The sequence below is a fragment of the Carassius carassius genome, chromosome 25 (genome assembly GCF_963082965.1).
Source record: "Carassius carassius chromosome 25, fCarCar2.1, whole genome shotgun sequence".
Lineage (NCBI taxonomy): Eukaryota > Metazoa > Chordata > Actinopteri > Cypriniformes > Cyprinidae > Carassius > Carassius carassius.
The window spans coordinates 6,484,008-6,491,979 of NC_081779.1; positions in this window are offsets into that span (position 1 = coordinate 6,484,008).

Consider the following 7,972-nt stretch of genomic DNA (forward strand, 5'->3'; position numbering starts at 1 on the left):
ATGTAAAACATATAAAGCTGATTTTTTTGGAGACAGCTTACTGAGTCAAATGAAATCAACTGTCTCCAAAAAACAGTATTTATTCAGATTAAAACCCACAAGATATTATTAGGAACATTAATCAATCACTTTGAAGGATGGTCAGTGGTTGTTTCTGAAATATTTAGTTCTCTACTTATATTCCACATTAAATATAAATAGAGAACTAAATGTATATGTGTGTGTGTGTGTGTGTGTGTATAATATATATATATATATATGTATATATATATTTATTTATTTATTTTTATACATATATTTGATTTTGTTTATTTTTATTACTATTTTTATTTATAAATTTTTCAGAATGAACTTTTTTAATGTTAAATTATTTGATATAATAAAAAAAATCATTATTTAATTCAAAATTGCAGAGTTAAAAACAACAATGAAATAAATATATAAAAATATGATACAACATTTTTATTTATTAGTTTGATTCTTAACTTTTTTTAACAACATTTTTTTTACTAATTTGAATGATTTGCACTTATAAAAAAAAGAAAAAAAGAAAAAAAAAGAACTAGACCTTAGATTAGATTTGTGTCTTTAATGGCTTGACTGCAATGATTAACGGTTTCTGAAGTTCTTCAAAAGGTTTGTTTTTTATCTGAAAACCTAAACTATTTAATAATTTATGTGATTGTAAATTAACCCCTTAACTGTTACTCACATTTTTGAACATAGACTTTGTAGTGCACGATCCAAACTTAAATTTTTATAATTCATGAATGAAAATATTTTGTAACATGATTTTGGTTTACCATTTACATGGTAATGCAATGTCTGATTTTAAAATGGGTTTTAAAGGATGAATTTTGAGATTTTAAGTTTTCAGTCAATATATAACTTCTGATGATTTCTAAAATGTGATAGAGAAAAAGGCAACAAAGTCGTCTTTTTTTTTTAAACAAAGGTCAAAACTCCAGTTATAATTTAGATTTTTGAGGGTGCACTCTTGTCATAAATTAATCGATTACTTTTCCTACATAATTTTTAGCAAAAAACATTGGTAAAATATATATTTGGGAGTCTTAGACCTTTCCAACGATATATAGTTTGTCAAGATTGGATTAGATTTGATTGTAATATAGTGAAGTAAATGTAGGTGTCCCACAGAGGGGACGGGTGACAGTTAACAGGTTTTAAGCTATGGATGTTATTTCTGACTTCCAAGAACTGTTGTTTTACTCCATAAATCTAATTGATGAACTTTCAGATTTTTTTATTGGTAAGACGTGCTCTCGTGTCTAGAAGGCATCCAGACTATAGACCTTCCTGGATTCTTGAACTTGGAAGGGAAAAAAATTAGGAAACAATGTCTGCAAGCAAACCTGACCCCTCAACCTCAACCAATCTTCAATGATAAATTCCTCCCTGGAAGCTTTGAGCTCTGTGATGCGCTCCAGCAGGTCTGGACCTCCAGGGTCCACAGAAGTGTCTGACTTCTGCCCCTCCCAATCCCAGAAAAGCAGGGGGGATTTATGATGGTCAGTGAATCACGCTATTTTTAGCAGGGCCTCGAAAATGGACTCGGTCTTCAGCTCCATTGTTTCATAGCGTGCTTTCGCCAGACTTTGCAGCCAAACGCAAACAATGGTGTATCCTCACCCCTTGGCAGGCGCCGAACAAGGTACTTGTCCTTTGTTCAGCTCCTTGGGGGAGTGAACGGTGGAGGGCTCTGTCGGGACACCAGCGGGCGGTCGTGTGCAATGACAGGCTAACTGTCACCTGCTGTCCCGGCGCCAGCCATCAACCCCTAAGAGGAGAACAGCAGACACGTGTCACTGAATAAGAGGCTACTAAAATAAATATCACTCCCTCTCACTTTCACCAGCATATTTGGTCTTTGTTCAAAAAAATGCAAGGCCGGTCCTTGAAATTTAAGGATTTTATTAGACTCTTATAAGACTTTTCAGAAAAAGCTGATGATTTTAATGTTTAGATGAGGCAACATGAAATTCAGACATTTGTCACAAGAAGTGTGGATTGGTGTTATTTTAGTATAACTGTGATTTTAAATGATTTTTTAAATGTTAAAGTTTTAGTAATTGTGTTTTGTTTTTGACATTTTTATACTTTTTTATGTTTACATAGTTTTTATTGAATTTAGTTTGTAAATGAATGACAACTAGCTGAAATATTTTTTGAATATATATATATATCAATTTTGTCAATGCTTATTTTAATTCAAGTAATTTTTTTTTTTAAGTTTTAGATGCAATTAACTATAATAAACCTGGCCTATTTATCCAAAAATAACCACAAGGCGGCGTATTTGGCTCTCGCTTTCAATGCTTTCTATGTTTTGATCCCTCAGTTAATGAAACTTTTTTTTGCCTTCATATGAACAATAAATGTAAAATCACTGTAAAATAATCGTCTCAGACTCACCTAATTAATATTAATATATTTAACTTCAAACTATAGGCTAATATACACTACCAGTCAAAAATGTTTTGAAAAATAAGATTTTTTATGTTTTTAAAAAATCATCTTCTGCTTACCAAGTCTGCATTTATATGTATATAAATATTTTTACTATTTAAAATATTTTGTAAAATGGAAATATTTTAAAACGTAATTTATTCTTGTGATTTCAATGATATTCTGATTTGCTGCTCAAAAAGAATGTATTATGTTGGAAACAGCTGAGTAGAATTGTTTTCAGGTTTCTTTGATGAATAGAAAGCACAGAAGAACAGCATTTATCTGAAATAAAACTTGTAACATTATAAATGTCTTTATCATCAATTTAAAGCATCTTTGCTAAATTAAAAATGTATATAATTTATTTCCAAAAAATAAAGAAATGGTACTGACTCAAAGCTTTTGAATGGAATAGTGTATAATGTTACAAAAGCTTTTTGTTTCAGATAAAACATTTTTTTTAAATATTGATGATCAGCAAATTGGCATATTAGAATGATTTCTGACGATCATGTGACACTAAAGATTGGAGTAAATATGCTGAAAATGCAGCTTTGATCTCAGAAATAAACTACATTTTAAAATAAAGCAGTTATTTTAAATAATAAAAATTAAAGTGTTTTTGCTGTACTTTGGATCAAATAAATGTAGGCTTGGGTGAGCAGAAGAATTTGTAAAAGAAAAACATACAAAAAAAAACACATTTTAAAAACATTATTATACAAATATTACTGTTCAAAAACTTTTGAATGGAAGTCTAAGCTGTTTAAAAAAACACGTTGCTGGAGTCGGACTTGAATGCAAAGTGATTGTCAGCCAGCTGGAGGCGCTGTGAGAGCGGCAGAACCAGCGGTTTCTCCAGTAAAAAAACGCTTTCAACGCCACCATCCCGGAAACCCTTCAGAACAAACTGACCCAGCTCTCTGTGTCCACCTCCATCTGTCAGTGGATCACCAGCTTTCTGACAGACAGGCAGCAGCTAGTGAGGCTGGGAAAACTTACATCCAACACCTGCACCATCAGCACCGGAGCTCCTCAGGGCTGCGTTCTCTTCCCACTGCTCTTCTCCCTCTACAAAAATGACTGCATCTCTAAAGATCCCTCTGTCAAGCTCCTAAAGTTTGCAGATGACACCACAGTCATCGGCCTCATGCAGGACGGAAACTAGTCTGCTTACAGCCGAGAGGTTGAGCAGCTGGCTGTCTGGTGCAGTCACAACAACCTAGAGCTGAACACCTTAAAACTGTGGAGATGATCGTGGACTTCAGGAGAACCCCCGCTGCACTCCCCCATCTCACCATCATAAACAGCACTGTGGCTAGAATGGTGTCATTAAGGTTCCCGGGCACAACCATCTCTCAGGACCTGAAGTGGGACAATCACATTGACTCCATTTTGAAAAAGGCCCAGCAGTGGTTGTACTTCCTTCGTCAGCTGAAAAAGTTCAACCTGCCACAGGCACAGGTGACACAGTTTTACTCAGCTATTATTGATTCGGTTCTGTGCACTTCTATAACAGTCTGGTTTGGGTCAGCCAGCAAATCAGATTTAAGACTGCAACGGACTGTTAGGGCAGCAGAAAGGATCATTGGTTTGCCCCTGCCCAGTCTTCAGGACTTGTACAACTCCAGAGTGAAGAAACGGGTAGGTAACATCATCACAGACCCCTCTCACCCCGGACACAACCTGTTTGCACTTCTCCCCTCAGGCAGACCCTACAGATCTCTGTGCACTAGAACATCTAGAACATAAAAACAGTTTTTTACCCCATTCCATCTCCTAGCTAACATATGAATCATTACCTGTATAATGCAGTTTATTTGCGTAAATCACATCTTTAATTATTGCCTTTCTCAAGTATTTTGTAAATACATATGCATATCTCTATTATTTATATAGTTCTATATAGAGTAAAAATGCACAAATCTGTACATAAATCAATCTACTGTTCCAGATTCATAAACATTATATAAAAGTCTTGCTAAATTTATTTACATTTTTGTTCTCATGTCAGATGTGTATGTATACATGTATGTATGTATGTATGTATGTATGTACCAGGAGCAACTTTAAAAAAAAAAACCCACAACAAATTCCTCGTGTGTTTGCGCACACCTGGCGAATAAAGTGAATTCTGATTCTGGATTGCTGCAGCTAAAACAGTAGGTTGGTGCTAGCAACACCAAGATTCCCATATCATAATATGCCTATATTTTATTTATTACAAAATACCTATATAGTTTTTGTTTTAGTTATTTTAATACATCAATTTAAACTTGGTAAAAAATATTTCCTTGGCAACTTGCTGAAAACATTATTGTTACAGATGGTGTGATCATGTGAAACAGTAAATCCTGACATCAATACTAAATCATTTATTGTCCTTTATTTTCTTGGCAGAACATTTTGTGAGAAAAAAAAAATATTTCTGTTCATGAGAACAATATCAGTGCTTGAACTCCATGTCCTTATCAATTCCTAAAACAGCAGTCAGCCCTGACGTTTCTCAGACTCTCTCCAACAGTTATGCAACCTTTCTGGTTCTCCGTGAGCATGTGAAATGCCAAGCATGTGTCAACCTCAGCAGTGGTGTGCAAATGCAGGTCCTCAAACTTTTACAATGGCTGCAGCTCTATAAGACCTCCCCAGACATCAGCTTGTGGATCTCACCTTCCGGTCTGACCCGGGCCTGACATTTTGATGAGCCATTCAGCCAGTGCTAATGAGCCATCAGCAATGTTTTGGCATCGGCCTGCATAATAAGCTGCTTGGTGTAACCATTAACTGATAGTTGCTGGAGAACCGATTTTGAGGAAGGTCCTGATTTGTCACAATATCAGAGACTTTCCATCTCCCACACTCTGCCTGAATGCCTTTGTCCAAGTCCAACCCGAATCATTGGTAACTGACCGACACTCCCACAGTCACGCTGCAATCTAATGTGCACAGCGCACATGTAGCCTACACTTGTGTGTGTGTGGGTGTGTGTAATTGCCCACATTATACAGGCAGACCCATCAGGTTTGTGGGATAAAAACAAACCTTTTCTGCCTACAGCCCACAGGGGGCGCCAGAGCACAGACGGGAGACCACGGAACAGAAGTAGACAAGTGAGCCAGTTATTCATCAACAACAAAAAACTTAGAAAATTCTGTAATTTTGGTTCAAACATAAATTAGTGTTATTTTTTATTTAGTTTTTTATTGCTATTTTTATTGAATAAATATATAAATATTTTACACAATATTGACCCAAATTTCACTAAAATGAATATTATCTATTGAAAATGCTCTCAGAATATTTGGAACAGATATAAGGAAACCAACGCTTTCATTCCCAAAATGTGTTTAATATGTGATTTCCTTTCTTCCCTCTCCCATTAGCTTTCAAGACTCAGAACTTTCTTGCTCAGCAGTCAAACACCTTTATCGATTGGCATTGTGCTTTCAGTGGGGGCGTTTCACAGACAGTTACCCAGAGATGATGCCCTTTCTGCAGGTATGTGGCAGTGCTCTGATCCCTTGAGCTGTGGAGCTAGAGGAGGATTATTAAACCATAAATCAGCTGATGTATGACCCCCTGAGCAATGGGATTCACTTAAAGCTGAGGATCTTCTCTTCTTCTCGTTGCCAGGGTTTCGGCAGTTCCAGATCTGTTCACATGATTTTAAGGAATACATTTAGTAAAAGCTAAACTGATTGCTTAAAGGGTTTCTTTGAATTGAAGCAATATTAAGGAAGTTATGCTTAAGAGAGACTTGGAATGCACTTAAAGACATGCAATGGGTTTTATCATCAGCATCAAAGGCATGCTGCCAATTACCACAGACAATTATTTCAACTCCTCCCAGTTTGTAAAACAAACAACAATTTAATTTACAGTTATGCAGTTGCAGTGGAAGTTTACTGTGGGGCAAGACATTTCACTGGAATAAACATTACTATAGACATTATGGAAGCCAGTTTCCACCACTAAATAAAAAATAAAACAAGGTAATCGCGACTTTTTATCTCACAATTCAGACTTTTTTCCTCAGAATTCGCAATTCTGAACTTGCAATCGAATTGTGAGGAAAAGTTTAAAAAAATTTTATTCAGTGGCAGAAATGGGCTTCCATAGAATAACACATTTGCATAATTTTGGCAAATAAACCCTGTCCAGAAAGTCCTTAATGATGAATTTGTTTATTACAAACACGCAGCTGATTACAGACATTGATTAATGTGATGTTTTTATCAGTTTTTTAGACCCTCATTCTGACGGCACCCATTCACTGCATCCATTGGTAATCAAGTAATATAATGCTACATTTCTGCAAACCTGTTCCAAACAGCAACTCAAAACAACTTTGTCTACAAATTTGTCATCTTGAACCTGAGGGTATGTACATTTTAAATGATTTCTCATTTTTGGGTGAACTATTCCTTTAAGTGTATTACTATAAACATGTTTTTGCATGCTTTTACAAACTGAGGTAACAAGCCAACAGCAGGCCTCAGATGCTGTCCATAGAGTTCAACTTGTTTTGGAATAATTCATTTGATTTTAGCTGGAATTCTGCAAACCACTAACCTGAATCTAACTGAAATGTGGAGTGATTTGATTTATATTAATTTGGGAGTGAATAGAAAAGCTCAGGCTGATATTTTCCTCACTTTTTTGAGTTATTTGTACAGGTCTTTATTTATACATCATCCCTACACAATCTGCCTGGTGGTTCTTCTGGAAATTTTTAAAACGTTCTGCATTTGGTAAGGACAACATTGTTTAAATGTTGTATCTAAATGGTCTTATAATGGACATATGAAAAAGTCATGGCAGTGATTTGGAACCATAAAGAACTCTTAAATGCTTCATTGGCTGCAAATAAAACACATTCTCAATACTTATGTTTTCTTCTAATGACATTCTAGTCTCCACAATACAATATTTTAAGCATTTACATTGTACACAGTATCTGATAAATAGAAAAATGCAAATGTAAAATATGGCCACAGTCACATTCATCTGATTTGGAGAACACAAACTCACTTATAGTGCCACTCAAGGTTGCCAATATTTTACACATTTCATATTGGAAGCAGTGACAAAACTCTGGTAGTTGATGTTTTGTAATGTAGGGGCACTGGTAGGATTTGAGCTCCTTTATGAAAACAGAATATGTTTTACATCTTTTATCATTTTACACATATCTGTCAAAAATACTAGTGTTTTTAAGGCCTTTATTTTAAAGCCAAATATGAGTACATATTATACATCACATACAGAAAATATCTCCAACCTGAACAATTATGAACAGCAAACATCTCATGCCAGTGGGCCATGACTGAGTCATTGCCTGAATCATATCAGCAGAGCAACCTGTGGGCTTCCTCCGCAAACACACTTTAAAACAAGTCCACTCAATAACATGAAAAACCCCGGAACGATTTTTGTAAATGTGAAGTGAGAGGATTCAAAACTGAAAAAAAAGGTAAAGAAATAAATCAAGAAAGGCAGAATA